The sequence below is a fragment of the Rhamphochromis sp. 'chilingali' genome, assembly GCF_963969265.1.
Source record: "Rhamphochromis sp. 'chilingali' genome assembly, chromosome: 1".
Classification (NCBI taxonomy): Eukaryota; Metazoa; Chordata; class Actinopteri; order Cichliformes; family Cichlidae; genus Rhamphochromis; species Rhamphochromis sp. 'chilingali'.
In genome coordinates this window covers 11355233-11371287 of record NC_137929.1, presented here as the reverse complement: position 1 = coordinate 11371287, position 16055 = coordinate 11355233, and the positions used below count along the sequence as shown (strand labels likewise).

The window sequence follows — 16055 nt, the reverse complement described above, 5'->3', positions numbered from 1 at the left end:
ACAGGTTAGAGTCCAGCCAGAGGGCTGCTGTTGTTTATCTGTAAAGTCTTTACATTTACAGAAATAAATAATTATGTGGACACATCTGGATCATCAGCAAACATGAAACCAGGTGACCACCAGGACCAAGCTGACTGCTGACACAGAGTTCATACTCTAACTCTAGCTGCTCTGCTAGCTAAGTGAACTGATGTTAAAGGTCAGAGTAAAGAAATGACGTGATGCTGCTGGGAGTGACACCACAGACTAGCAGCATTTAGTTACTCAGCATATAATGCAGTTAATCTGAAATCTCTTTTTCTCTCTGAAACAAAGTGACAGCAGACTGAGTGAAAGACAGAAACCTTATTTAAACACCAAATATTCACCGGCTTCACTTCCTGATCCAGGATTCAAAGAGGACGTTGCACTTACTCAGCTTCTTCCCATGAACGTCTTCCCTCTGCAGCTCTGCTGTCTGGACCAGGTCTGTGTAGAAACAGAGACAATCTTCTGCTTCATCAGTCCTCTGTGTCTGCAGGCTGAAGTCACATTAAACACTTCACACCAGCAAAGAGTCTGAAGCTCAAAGGTCAAAGGTCAGCTGCTGCACCTTGTGTGATATTGTTTGATCAATAATTAACCTGCAGCAGGTTTCTGCTCCAACTCCAACACACTGAACAACCCTGAGAACAAATCAGATGATGTGGGTGTGTCTGCAAGCTTCAATAGTATTAAACACCTCACACCAGCAAAGAGTCTGAAGCTCGCAGGTCAAAGGTCAGCTGCCACACTGTATATAACATTTCAATATGTATACAACCTGACTGCGGGCGTGTGTGCAGCCATAAACAGTTTAAACATTAAACACTGAACCATAAAAGAAGCTTAAGCTGCAGCTCACAGGTCAAAGCTCAGCTGCTGCACCCAGTTATGACTTTACATAAATCATCATGTTTTCCCTCTCAGCTCTTGGGCTGTTTTGACTCAGCTACACTATGGCAAATGGCCAATGGTTCCACAGCTGTTCTTGTTCACAGCATCATCCAGTTAGAGAGGAAACTGTATAATGCAATGATGATGTTCCAGCGTCATGCTGCAGTTGTTGCTCCTCCTCCACATGCTTACCTGCCACAGTTTAACTCCGCCTCTCAGACAGTCATGTCACCTGATCTGCACGTTTTGTTGTACGATGACATCATCTTGACGTTGACGAGGAGGATGAGAAAAACTAGTCTAACAAGGTGAGGCCTTGACTAGTAGAACGTCATGTTGGTGTATGACAACACATGAGCCAACATCAGACTCCGAGCGCTACGATGCTCAAGATCAGAAGATCCAGTGTGACATCATCGTTACCTGGCAACAGCAGCCCTCAGCCCATCTGACTTTATTGGAGGATATTTACACCAGCAACACGGTTTAGTTTGATATGACGGATTAACAACATGCTGTGATATCCAGTTCATCTGTAATAGATACTGGATCTAATCAGACAGCAGATATTTGATCACCTTATTTATAGCTACACTAGAAACAAACACAACTGTGTCGGTGATTCATGCAAACTTGCATATCAGCCTTTTAAGGTTTTGTAGTATTGAGAACAAAGAGGTTGTGTTAGGGCTGAAAAGCCCGACTTGTTCTCCTCTGCAGGTCATCAAATGCACCACAGAAGTTTGTATTTGCAGAAGCCTGTATATGTTTGATGGCTTTATTATTCTCTGTTCAAAGACAATAAATGTGGAAAATGTCTCATGTAGTATCAGCGTCATTTAAAAATGACTGCAAACATTTAGAGAACATGTGCTGCTGTTTGTCCTACATTTCCAACACTGAACTAACCCTGAAAACGTGATGGCAGGTGGCAGATTGGAGTTCACATGAAATATCGGCTGCATGAAGACTGGAAAATATAGATGATACAAATATGCAGCCAAACATTTGTGGACATGGATAAACTATCTGATCCAAAAAGCAGGAAGTGACACAGCTAGAAAATGAAAGTGTGTAACAGCTGAAGTCAAATGTAATGCAGAGTTGAATCTGCACTTGGATCCATCTGTGAAAGGTCCACATGTAGGGATCAGGTGACATATTTTCACTTGCAGAAATGGTCCTGAGTGATTTCTAGGCTGTGATATAAAAACTAGTTCCTAATGGCAGCGATTCACTCAGTAAACATGTGTTTCCTTCACCAACCTCACACACAGATCCAATAAGATCAGGAAGTGGGCAGTATAGTACAATATGTGTTATTTTGTGCTGTACTGCCCAAACTAAAGATCTGCTGAAGTGTTGGAAATGATTCAGATGTTTATTTTGGACGATACAGCAGAAGATCAGACATGAAAGTGGAGATAACACAGAAGACATGCAGCAAAGGGTCAGAGGTCAGACTGGGCCACTGGATTCAACAATGAGCCAATGATCATCAAGTAGTGACTAAAGCAGAGCCCTGACGTTCTGACATTCATCACACAGTTAGAACAAATGTCTGCTGATGACTTCATCTCATGAAATGACTGATAGATGTCAATTCATTGATCAGCTGAGCTGCTGCTGCTGATCTTCTTCATCGTGCACAGAAACATTCAGCTTGTTTCAATCAGTAAATAACTTTGAACTGTTCCCACTCAAAATGCTGTCAGAACAATGATCATTGTTACTCCCCTCGAGTCTTAATGAAGCTCAACTTGTTCTTTGTGTTTAAACTGACATTTATTTCGAACAGGAGGATTCTTCCACATCTTAACATGTAATGATGTCCAACCACAGCCGATACAATGCCGTCAGAACTAAAAGGAAATACAAACTTAAATGAATATTCTTACTAAAGTCCTTAAGCATTATATACAACGAAACATTCCAACAAAATGATCAATAAAGTACACGTTACACCTCACACTGCGACTATTGCGCTTGAATACCACGCAACAGTCGCGCATTTACATACAACGATAATAAATAAAACATTTACCTCATTGGCCTCACTCAAAGGGAATAAACTTTCATTTTTACGTGGTGGGGAGGTCCAAAAAAAGGCACTCTTTATTTATCTTTCTGCACACGTGCAAACCTCGTGGCTCGTCTCTTAATTAGCTTGCTGAGTGTGACAGCCAAAAAATGCCCTCTTAGCCACAACACAACTTTAGAAAAGGTTCCTATCTAATTGCACAATTAGCACAAATAACACATTTAAACATATAAATCTAATCAACAAACATGAATTACTATTTATTTCTTAATATTTCAACTACTTATTGTTTCAAACTTAACTATCTAATAAAATGAACTTAAATGCGAGAGTTGCCTATGACGGCAGCTGCAATCATTGTAGAAGTCCACAAACATCACGTGTTGTTTTCCACATGTAAGATCAGCAAACATACAGAAACTTCCTGTTGCCACACACGGCCTCTAAAATCTCTTCCACGCTTTCTGTCTGAAGTCCACTCTCTGTGTCGGATCCACAGGAAACAACAAGATCTTATTAACATGGTTTTCAATGTGTCTCCTTACAAAAAGTCCAACCAATGAACAAATGTGTGTATTTGTGGAGGCCGAACAAAAGCATGACACATTTCTCTGTTTCTATAAACTGGAGTCAAACACAAACATGAAGAGTTTCACTGACAGACTCCAAAATGCCCCCACAGTGGATCAAAGGGAAATCCTACAGTGTGGCCAGAGACTCTTAATGGCTCCAACATCAACACATCCACAATGTTGGATCCAGTTCTGCCTCACAGAGTTACTAAGACACACCCTCTGCCAGCATCACAACAGCTCCACCTGCTTCACCTGCCTCCTCAGCATCTGTACACCTGAAGAGAAAAGAAAGGCTCCAACAGCTCAAATCTACAAAGGATTCATGAAGTTTCATCCAACAATAACATGTTTGCCTTCCACAGTGTGCTGTTAGACACCACTGTACCTCTGCCATTTCAAAAAGAGCAGCTTGGGAACATTTTGGCTCCAAACACTTTGTGTTTAAGTTCTTTGTTTTCTTTGTGGAGCTTTGTGACTCATAGAAACATCATTTTGTTCTTTAGATGACAGCAGATTGGGACTGAATAATCAATCACTATCAAACCAATAAAGACAAACATGCTGATTTTACAGGAACTTTGTTGGAGAAGCTGTAAAGACATGAAACTGGTGGAGATCCCAAACCAGTTGATAGTGCTGGTTATTCCAAATGAAGCTGTTTTCCATTTGAGATGAAATGACTTTCTGTCCTGATATATAATAAAGATGTTGTTGTTTTTGAGCCCCTGTATTAAAAGTAGTTTAAAGTCAGCTTGAGTTTGATGTCTTTATGTCAAAGCTGCTCATGATGTTGAGCTGCTGATGGAATAAAAACAGTGAAAAATCTCCTCAATATAAAAGCATGTAGTCCAGACTTAAATGTAGCCTGTTGTTAGCTGAGGTCCACACACAGTGTTTGACAGTGTAAAGTGTGTGAAAGGGCTGCTGGTGGAGCTCACTAGGATGAGCAGGTGACCATGTGCCACGAGGTGGAGAGCAGCTGGCCTGGTTTGATTCTGACCCGGGCCACGCCCCCTTTCTCTCTCCCTCTGCTTTGCTGTCACTTATCTTCACTGCTCTGTCCAATAAAGCTGAAAAAGGCCCCAAATCAAAGAAATCTGCTGCAGCCTCTGAAATGTCTTCTGTTTCCTTCCAGAGGCCGACGGCTTTTTCACCGTCATACATACATGAAACTATCAAAGCTGACAATCATTTCATTCCAATAACATCTAATGGTTCATATATATAGACACAGGACTACAAGTAAGTGGCTCTCAGCATCTGGCTGTGGTAACAAATGTCCCTGTTTTGTGTTCAAATTGTGTGCATGTTTTAGACGTGTGTCACATGTAGAAACACAAAAATCCCACAATGACACAAAGATTGGTTTGACACAACTGTGCAGCTGTAAGTTGTTTCTAATGATTCATTGAAGCTCTTCTAACATTCTGGAGACGATCAGTACATGAATCTGTTCAACACGACAACAATTTGACTCATGAAGCATGAGATTCTGTTTGTCATCTTGTCCAAGTCACTAGTAAGATGAAAGTGACACATAGACTAGTGGACGAATATTATTTTGGAGGACAGATGGTTGCATCATAGAGGAGAAAACAGGATGCTGATGAGGGGTCTTGAATGAGTGAGCTGATTGTTGAGTTTCTGATGTGTGAAGAAGTTTTAACATGGCACACATTTGGTTACATGAGAAGAAACTCGTTATGTGATGAGACAACAGGGTTATGTTGTGTGGTGTGAGGTGTGAGGTGTGTGGCTGAGTGGATGAATGTTTGAGATTAATCTGGCTGATGATTTGTCTTTTGTTGCAAAGTTGAACCTGCCAGTTAGGTTTGGTATGATTTCCCCTCCTGGGATGAAGAACACGTGTCATGACTTAACAAGGCCTTTCTTTCTTTTTTCCTTTTTATTCTGTTACTTTCACAGTGCACTGAAAGTTTGTTGCTAAATCTCTGTCATTTAAAGCACATCTGAACATTTGAACAGGAAGAACTACACAACATGTTGTCGGGAACGGTTGCAAAGTGAGTTTCTCCAAAATTAAAATGGGCTCAGGAGAAAGCCACTTATTGGGACAATTAGGAAGCGAGTCCCTGTCTGAAAGGATTCAGCGGTGATCCAGTCGAAATTCTGTTTCTTTTTTTGAAATGGCGTCATATTGCTGAGGGTGGAAACGAAATGCGACGATAGATTCCACTATCAGCACTGAATGAATGAATAAAAAATGAGTGAAAAAAATGGGGAACTGACTGGACTGCTGAAAGCTGACAAGAGTTGACTGACTTAACACCACTATGCAAAGGTTAACCCCCACCCAGATGTGACAAAGGGGTGGATGTATCTCTGTGTGGGGGCCACTAGAGACTATAAAAAGCTGAGCAACCCGTCACCATTTTGAGACATGTGCCTGACCCTCTGGTAGCATCTCTCCCGTCCGGACGTTGTAATGCTCTGACTGTTGAATTGTATGGAAATAAATGATTGTTGATTGAGCATTGATACACCGAGTATTGTCCTTCCTTCAGCCCAAAGATTCAAAGAATTGGGAGATTTCAACAACTTGGTGCCGTGACCCGGATCTTTGGTGTGCTGAGGAGGTGCAGATTTGACCTTTGGTGAGATCGTGAGGCGAGGTGAACAGAGGACCGGTCCAAAAATAAAAAGGTAAGCACAGCCTGTTGTATTATAAATACCAAATGTGCATATTGGGCTTTCCAAATTAATCTGTTCACTGAGTCACATGTATTTTCACAGTAAATTTGTCGGTGTCTGGTTTTTGGCGCAAGATACTAACAACATAAGTTGAGGCTGAATTCCAGTGTGTTAAATAAACTGCTTCTACCGAGATACTAATAACATACTACGTTGGTCTAGTTGCAGTAAACTGCTTCTACCGAGATACTAATAACATACTACGTTGGACTAGTTGCAGCCACTTTACCTTCCACATTTAATTTTGTCTAATACTGGCTTCTGTAGCAATAATACGTTAGAATTTCTTCTGAAGACGCGGCCATTAGTTCAGTACATTGAAGTCGAGGTTTGAAGTTTGTTTATGGTGTCGGTTACGTCCTGGCTCTTGCCGGCTATGAAATAGAAGTTGATTTAAGGAAAAGCAGATGCTGGCTTCACGGTGCGGTTGAACGCTGGCAACGCGAGAGCGAAACACGTCCGTAGGTTTGGTTTATGATACGGCGTGTTCCGGTGGTGCGGCCGTGAAGTGCAGTAGTGGTTGGTGCTAGTTTTAGTACATTGGATAGAGGTTTTGACGGTGGTTTGTGGCGTCAGTCGAGTTTTTTTTTAAGGGCTGCGGTCATAAAACAAAGTAAAATTTTACTTGCCAAGAAGTACATAGAGCAAAACCTGGTTTATGATGTCGGGTATAACTTCGGGGATGCAAGCATCACTTTTATGATGCGACTTTGCCCCGTGGTGGCGGTCATAAGCGCAGAGAAAGGGGTATTTTGGTCTATGGTGCAGTGTGCTTTAAGAAGATCTAATAGTTGAGCTCAGAGGTTTCTGTGTAAAATTCCCGCTGAGGAAAAGTGTTGTGGGTGAGTGTGAAAGCGCGCTCTGGGTGAGAGAGTGTGTGTGAAGCTGCGAGGCGCGCTCTGGGTGCTGTCTTGTGGGTAAAGCACGCACTGAGTGAGAGTGTGAGTGAGGCGCGCTCTGAGTGTGTTTTTTGTGTGGAGTGTGAAGCGTGAACACAGTGACAGTGACGGTTGATGTGTTTGATTAGGAGGACATTAGAGCAAATACACATTTTAGGATCAAAGGTTGATGCCTAGTGTACCTGTGGAACATTTGCCTATGGAGTAGCGACCCTCCTGTCCGTGGACGCGTGGCCAGGACCGACGTCGTCCGGGTGCTGAGGTGGTGACTTGGGGAGGTGAGGGCCCCCGCATAGCCACGGAAATAACACTGGAACGGCCGTGTAATCACGGGTTCACATTTATTTCCGGACTAGAACAAGACACATTTTGCGAACAAACGTTGAGTCTAGATTAGTAAAGAAATATAAAAAGGTTGAATTCCTCGTTTCAGTGGTTGAAATTGTTGTGTGCCTGTCCCCTGACGAGTGTGAAATTAAAATAAAGAGGGAATTTGGAGCCACATGGAGATAGACGGGCATAATTGGGTGTATTACTCTGTGGTGTAATAAAAATAAAAAGGAGAGATAGTAAGAGGTGTGCAGTGGAGAATTATGGAGGAGTAGAGAGAGGAATGTGTTGGGAGACTGGCGTACAGTTTACGCTGTCAAGGTAGGCGTGTTGCCTGCTTATCGGTTTAAAAGTGATGAAAATGAAATTAAAATAAATCTCTTAGTGTGTTAATACAGGAAGCTGCGGACCTGGACCAACTGCCCCCACAAGCACAGCGGCCGAAGCAAAATTATAGGTAATGGGAACCACACCCAGCACGAATCAGCAGCTGTGAAAAAGACAGCAGCGAGGAGAGAATTAGAGGAGAAATTAAGAGAAGTTTTAACACATAAAATTGGGGCCAACGGACTTGTGGAGGTTGGGAAGGCGTCCGGAGCATCACAACAAAAAGGTGAAACAAAAACACACACAAGCAGAGAAATCTGAGAGAAAGGCTCCTTTTAAGGTAACGCCTAGTTTGAGAAAAGATAAAATTAACCTGCTTTTATACAAATGCACATACACGCAATGAAGAAACAGCTTACACTCATGAACACGTGAAGATTTTCCAGCAAGGTTAAAGAAAAAATTAACATACTTAAATGATGAAGTCTATACATTACTGACAAAGAAACCCTCTGGGTTGCAGGACAACAATTTAACTAAAAAAAAAAAAAAAAAAAAAGGAACACTGGTCTAACCAACCAGGCAAGACACAACAAATTTAGTGGTTAAAAGATTCAAATTGTGACATGTTTTCTGTTGATTGATTAATAAAAGTGATTACTGAATGAAAGAAAGTTCCTTTTTTGGGCTTTTAAACATGATCTTAAGAATTTTAACATATACCGGTGTTGTCCTGTCAACTTGGTGGGTTAGGAGTTGATTATATCGGGAGACAAAAAACAAAAAAAAGGGGGAGAGAAGGCTGACACAGGGCCTGGCCCCATTGTCTCCCCTCTGAATAACACAGCCAACACAACAACATTTTCCTGTTCGTTTGTTTTTGTTTTTTTTGTTTGTTTTTGTTTTGTTTTTGTTTTTTCTATACATATTTAATTACAGGCTGCTTTGCCGGCCCTGAAAGCCGAGGCTGACTGGACTCCTGCTCTCCCCCATACGTGACACTGACCAAATGCTGCAACAGCTGGACCCACAACAACGACCTGAGAATGTCAACAGACCTGCAGGAATGTGATCTCATGCAGCCGAGACGGAGAGCACTAAACCTAAGGCCCGTTTCACTACACGGGGGAAAATTCCCAGACTGCGTCAGCTGACAGAGCTGTGACGAGACGCCCGCCAAACCCGAATGAAAAGTAAGGCCGAGCGAAAGAATGCTGACCTTGATAACTTTGCATTCACACTGTGCAGGACAGTGATGGACCAACACGGGTGATCGGGTGGCGAAAAAGGGCGTGACCGAGACAAGAGGAGTAACTGAGGACAGAAGGCACCTCAGAATGGACAAAAACACAGAAGAAGATGCAGGTTTCACCTGCGGTGAACATCGACACTGGAGAAAGGACTGCCCCAATTGGGGTCAGAACCAGGACGGACTGAATTTTGAGCAGCAGCAGCAGCAGCAATGGTCGCAAACAAACTGAAAAAGGAGGGGGGCAGGACCCCAGGGCATGCTTCAGGCCGTGGTTTACCCAGACCACCAGAACAGGAAAGTGATGAACACAAACACCCACACAAACACACACATCTACATGCACTGACTCAGAATGAAGAGAAACAACACACACACACACACACACACACACACACACACACACACACACACACACACACACACACGTCTCCAAACACACAGATTCAGAATGAAGTGAAATACACACATGAACACGTGCACTCGTTGAGTGAGTGAGAAATGACACACACACACACACACATACACACACATTGGAATGCTGATTCACTGAGAAGTGATCCACATACACACACACACACACACGCTGATGCAATGAAGAATGCTTTGCTTATGCTGATATGCAAAATGCTGCACACAAACATCCCAATGCATAATTTTTATGAGGAGCCATTGATTACTTAGAATGTGTTATATGTCACCTAGAAGGCATTTATGTAGATTTTAGGAATAAGCTCTAAAACGGTTTGGTTATGAAAACAATGTCTGTGCGTGATGTCTGTTTATGGCTCAAGGCCTTGACTGAATTCTTTGCTGTGCTTCACACAGCCCTGATGAGGAACAGTGGCACAGAGTGAAAATGATGAATTAATAGTGTAAGTTTTAGGTCGGAGTACGGCATTTTCTGTGATTGAGTTTTAATTCAAGGAGGAACAAAAGGTGTTACGGCACCTGAGGTTCTCATTCCCACACAATATTGTCCCGGCAGGAAGCAAAATGTTCCTGTGAATTTCTGGTTGATTGTTTGGTTTTGTTTAGCACTAGCTTGATTTTATCAGTGAGCTTTGGCTTGTGTTCTTTCTCGTAAGCGAGAGAGGGATAATTTTATGCTTGGACATGTCTGCAACGGGCCCTAGTTTGTGTTATTTTAGTAGTGTTTTGTTGGTTATGTCTGTTTTCGTTTTTGTTACAGTGCACTGGAGAAAAAACATCTGAGAGGTGTGATCCACCGGTGGTGATATGTTGATATTTTGTGAGTTCATGATTTAACAATCAGCTCTTTAAACAAGGCCTGAAAGATTGAAATTTAAAGCGCTATAAAATATTATTACTGTAAACAGTTGCAAAGTGTGCTTCTCCATGATTGTAATTGGCTTGGGAGAAATTCACTTATAGGGAACACTGATCTAAAAGGATTGCACCGAGTCAATCCGGCCCAAAAAACAACAAGGAATTGTTTTCCTTTAAAATGATGACGTCATCTTGCTGGTGATGGAGGCTCGAATAGGTTGCGCGGGAGACTCCATTATCAGCAACATCTGGTATGAATGTGTATGGAGGTATGCATGTGAATGGACTGTGATGGACTGACGACTAAAAGCTTTGACTGACTTGATACTGAGACAATGACTGCACCCACTTTAGGATTAGTAAATGCCAATAAACAATTCACCCAGCCGACAAGAGAAGGGTGGATGCTTTGCTTTGTTTTGTTTTGTTTTTTCAGGAGCAGGAGGATAAGAGAGACTGGAGGAGGAGACTCTAGCTTCACATAAGTATGAACTGCAGACTTAACACTGTGGTTGCTGATTTTGAGTTACTGATGTTTGCATTAAGAAAACTGTGCTATATTAGCTGTGTTTTGATTAAGGTATCATGTTATATTATTGGGAATGCCAAATGCTACAGTGGAGATAACTATTGATATCACTCATGACTGGAATATGTTACTATTAACCACAGCAGGCCACTGTAAAAAAGTCAATTAAATTTTATAGAGGAAAATCGCCAAAATTTAACAATACCTATGAATGACTGGCCACATTCAGAATAGAGATATGCAATAATAAACATTGGTCCACGTGATTTAGGTTCTCACTTGAAATAGTAAGTTATTAAATGTAGAATATAATCGACAGGGACATTTGATAGGATGTGGTACTGAAAAAGAACAAGAGCAAAGTAAATAAAGAAAATATTGTGTTTAGTTTGGATAAATTCAAATTAAAATGTACCATTACACTCAGAGGATCAATATGAAATAAAACATATGCAAAATTTGTAGGAAGTACATGACTGATAACTGTTCTGTCCTGAGCGTTTGTTTCCAGAGCACCCACTTGACCACACCAACAGTTTCTCGCCACCGAGGAGGGGTACTTGCAAAAAGAATAAAATAAAAATCTGAGTTTAACAAAACATTTTAAATGTAAATATCAAGCTTACCTTTCTTTTTCCATGAAATGTGCTTGTGGGCACGCCAGCCATTTTGAAAAGGTGAGCAAAACAATTGGCAAGGCCACACCCCCACACGTGTGATATAATTTTAAAGGTACTGTTGCCCTCTCTAAGAAACATCAGGACTTAGAGGAGTGGCAAGTAGAGTATGCGAGCTACAAGCAAAAACTAAAATGTGTACTACAGTGTGCAAAAATGAAATACTGGGTCATCAGGGGGACATGAGGGACATTTATAAAACTAAAAGTCCCACTAACCTTAAAGTGCACTTGAAAAGCTCACACAAGAAGGCTAACCTAGCTTACCTAGAAGACCTCATCAGGGGGAGCACACTCCCCCTCCTTGAAGAGCTCACCCACTCAACCCGCATCCCCAGAAAACAGCTAACCCCAGATAAGGCAGCGTGATGTATCCCGAGACAACAGGACTGGGACATCTAAATAAAGGTGTGAAACAATCGCCTTCAAAAGGTTATCAATTCACTTCAACCAAAATTAGGACCACACGGTGCGGCAAGAGTTAATAGTTATTAGTCTCAACACCCAAGGATAACCAGAAGAGCATGACTGATATGATGGAACTGGGATTTTGTTACACTTAATTTTTGCAAAACACAAATAAAACTAAATTGAAACTAAGGATTTTCAGAAAATAAAAACTAAACTAAACTAGCAAACAATTGGTAAAAACTGATTAAAACTGATGAAAATTGCAAAACTATTACAACCCTGGTCCAGACTAAGATGGTGTTGGACATCTTCAGGGCAGAAAAGGGTTGGTGTGACCAAGGTGTGGTTTGGCTTGTTGTATGTACATTTCAAAATGTTACAGCTCTGGATGGACCAGTTACCAGGGCATGGAAGGATGACAGACTTTATTACATGAGGAGAAGGGACATTTTCGGGATCGAAGATCCTCAGGGATGACAAGGCTGGAGCAACGGTACTCGAGAGAAGAATTTCTGATACTTTCTGAGATATGATGTCACCAACCTTCTCTTTTAATTGTCTAGCTCCAATGAATTGACACATGGGAGTGTGTCAAAAAGGGGGAGTTGAGTTTGAACATCAAACAATGGTGATATGAAAATTTCTATGAGTTTATTTTTGTGTTTAATAAATTAGCTATGGTAAAACTTAAGCTTATAATGTGTTAGACTTAGAAAGGGTTCACTAATTTTTGATTTCTTTTACACACACATAGATTATGATTAGAATAAGTCCTGAACATAATATTTTAAACCAAATTTGAATCATTAGAAGAACAATGGATAACAATATTAGATTATCAAGGCTAGGGAGAGAGGTGTTTTGGTTTTCTGTCTCTTGCAGAGAAAGGAACAGACACCAGACGGGGACCCGGAGATGTGAGGACCCTTCACAGCAGGGACAGATGTAGGGACTGCCGAGACAGCAACTGGGGTCAAGTGTCATGACGTTTGGGCTCCTGGAGAAGATGGATCCCACAAACACAGCAATAACCATGAAGGGGTTGGCGAAAACCAGGAACACCAGACCAACGAGGTTCGAGAGGCTCTTGGCAAAAAGGGGGACACGCCGGTGAACCCAAAACACACAGATCCTTGTTTGAAATCGGGGCAGAATAATCCCCAGAACTGTGCAATGACTAAAGGGTGGTCTAACCCCGTAGGTCGAAGAAAGAAGCTGAGAATCACCCAACTGGAAGACACTGGTAGCTGCAGCAATAAAAATAAAGGTTAAAAGCTCCTTAGACAGAGGTTCTAGTCTAAGTACATTTGAAAGGTATAAGGTGGCATTAAAATGGGAGTGGAAAACTGGAGCACCAAAATAAAGCTGTGGGAGAATTGGGGAGTGATGGGAGAGTCATCTGTAACTGCTGTTATGGTTGTAAATCTAACTTTGCTTGCATCTGAACTGCGTGAACACAGAGGTCATCCCACATATGGTCCACCCGTTAAAGGGGGACAGAGGGCCTCAGGATCAAGAAAAACCTGGACCTTGCGACCCTGGAGTGCATGTTGTAAGTGATCTCTTTCAGAGATCAAAAGGGGGAATTATTAGATTATTCTGTTATTATATGTTACCTTATATATGTAATCAAAGTAGTTGAATTAGAATACTGCTGTAGATCACATTATACCCTTTAATATAGAGTGTGTGAGCTGTATGTAGTTTAGTTCTCATTATACTTTTGAGTTAACAGAACATATTCACATATTAGTTCATTAGATAAATGTGCATCACTCTGTATCCTTGATCTGCTGGGAATGTGTTACACTGTTTTCTTGACATGCTTAAGTGTTGAATCATGAAGAGAAGGTTGTAAGCAGGAGACTCTGTGTCTAAAGACAGGGGAGATAGATAGACCACATTCCACACCCCCACCTTACAGAAAGCAGAGAAACAACTGCCGAGGTCATAACTTAGGCGCTGTAACAGAGAAAAAATGTGATGTTTTGGCTTTTACGACTAGCTGGGGGCCACTAGAGACTATAAAAAGCTAAGCAACCCGTCACCATTTTGAGACATGTGCCTGACCCTCTGGTAGCATCTCTCCCGTCCGGACGTTGTAATGCTCTGACTGTTGAATTGTATGGAAATAAATGATTGTTGATTGAGCATTGATACACCGAGTATTGTCCTTCCTTCAGCCCAAAGATTCAAAGAATTGGGAGATTTCAACAGTGTGTCTTTTGTTGCAGGAGCAGGAGGAGACCAGAGGAGGAAACTTTGGGTCACATGACTGTGTGAACTCTGCAAATTTAAGCTTTTAGCTGTAATTTTTCTGTGTGTCTGTGAATTTAACAGCAGTGTGTTATTCATGATCCTGTATTACTCACAATGCAGACGTCACTGTGAGAAAGTGTGTACACACCTGCGCAGCGCTAACATTTACATTACTTTTCTACAGCAGAGGGTTAATCATGTGATTTGATCATGTGATTTACAGCAGGACACAACTTAATAATGTTTTTCTACCACAGGATTACTGAGTTTTTGTGTGAAGGAAACTGTGTTGACAGGCTGTATGTTGGTGATGAAATTACACTGTGTTGTTGAGAAATGTGAATATTACAGTGGAGATGTGAATACAGTGTGAGAGACATCCTGTGTTGAAGCCAGTGTTACTTCTTTTACAGCAGAGTGTTAACTTTATGACCTTTTACAGCACCTCTGGAGTCTGGTGACCCAGGCCTGACCTAGGATGCTACTGCTAATGTTTCTCTAATGTGCTTGTAAAGGATTCAGCACAGACAGACAAGTGACAACTGAGCAGATGTGCAGGGTTAAAGAATAGTTAAAATGGGGCTCATTATCTGACCACTATTGAGCTCATAGTGATGAAACAAGTGAGCGACGAACTTAAGGAAAGTCACTGATTACAATGTGGGATGAAGTTGAGATGATTGATGATTTAGAGCAAATTATGGCAAAAAAGCAGGAGTTTAATGATTTAGAATAAACCTGCAATGATACTTGTCTCTGTGATGCTGAATACTTTATTACTCTTATGAGCTACAGTTGTTTGCAAATGTGAAGTTTGTTTTAACTTACAGGGTTTTGTCTACAGGCAAGGATACAGGCTCCGGGTGGAGCTGAGAGTTGAACAATCTTAACATTTAACCACTGACTAATGTTTCTTTGACACAGGGTTACAGGTTTGGAGTGGAGCTGCTCCAAGAGAAACCCTGGAGAATTTTTCAGAGAGAATGTGCAACATTCTTGTGCATGTCTCATTGTGTGGAGTTGACACATGGCGAGAGCCGTGTGGCAAAAGAGGAGTGTCAATATTTTAACTTGCAGATGTTGTGACGTGCCCTGAGAAGGAGTGACTGAAGGAGATCATCCACAAGATGGAAGCTGAGGCCTGGAGAGAGGCTTCAGGAGGATCATAGAGGAGCAGAGATCACCTTCAGCACAGCAGACATCCCACAGTGAGCTGTGCTACTGAGCTTCCAGAAGATCGTCGAGAGGAGACTTTGAACAGCAAACAACCAGAAGGAGTGAAAGAGATTCAACGTTGACGTTGAGGAAGACAACTAGGGTGTACGATGTGCTCTGCCCTAATTCTTCAGCGGCGTTGGAACAGAAGCAGAAGGATGAAGGGAGCGTGCCAAGCTCTAATCGACGGTGCAGAGAGGAAGTTCAGCGATGGAATTGTGATTCTGTGAACAGCACAGACGCCAGGGGACTGGGAAATAGCTGACAGCACTTTTCCCAAGGATGGAGATCACCTAAAGTGTGTCACTTTGCCATGCAGACTTGATACTGCAGAGGGGCTTTTGTTTACATTTGCATCATGTGTTACACTTTTTTAATCTTTCATTTTAAATTGAAACTAACATTTAAAAACATTTGGTACAATGTGGAAAGAGGAAGAGTATTTCCAGCAGGAGCAGAAACGTCTGACTCAGCATGACGATGCTGTTGGTGGATACTGAAGAGCTCAGCCTGTCAAGACAGGATTAGGTTATCGTTTTTAAAATGTTTATTCAATTATATTCTGAGGCCAGTTATCTGGTATAATCTTTGGAAGTCTATTAAAATAAAAATAAAATCAGATGTGTG

At 41.7% G+C, this 16055-nt stretch overlaps 1 protein-coding gene and 1 long non-coding RNA gene across 2 annotated transcripts in view; both read right to left on the bottom strand.

Moving 5' to 3' along the window:
- LOC308404039 overlaps positions 1–568 on the bottom strand; it is a 126700-nt gene extending 126132 nt beyond the window's left edge. The window contains exon 1 of the long non-coding RNA XR_013973051.1: positions 415–568. This is a non-coding gene — a long non-coding RNA (uncharacterized lncRNA). The remainder of the gene's footprint in view (positions 1–414) is intronic.
- Positions 1–16055, bottom strand: part of LOC308403394 (NACHT, LRR and PYD domains-containing protein 12-like) — a 1254170-nt gene that overhangs the window by 267841 nt on the left and 970274 nt on the right. The window lies entirely within an intron of this gene.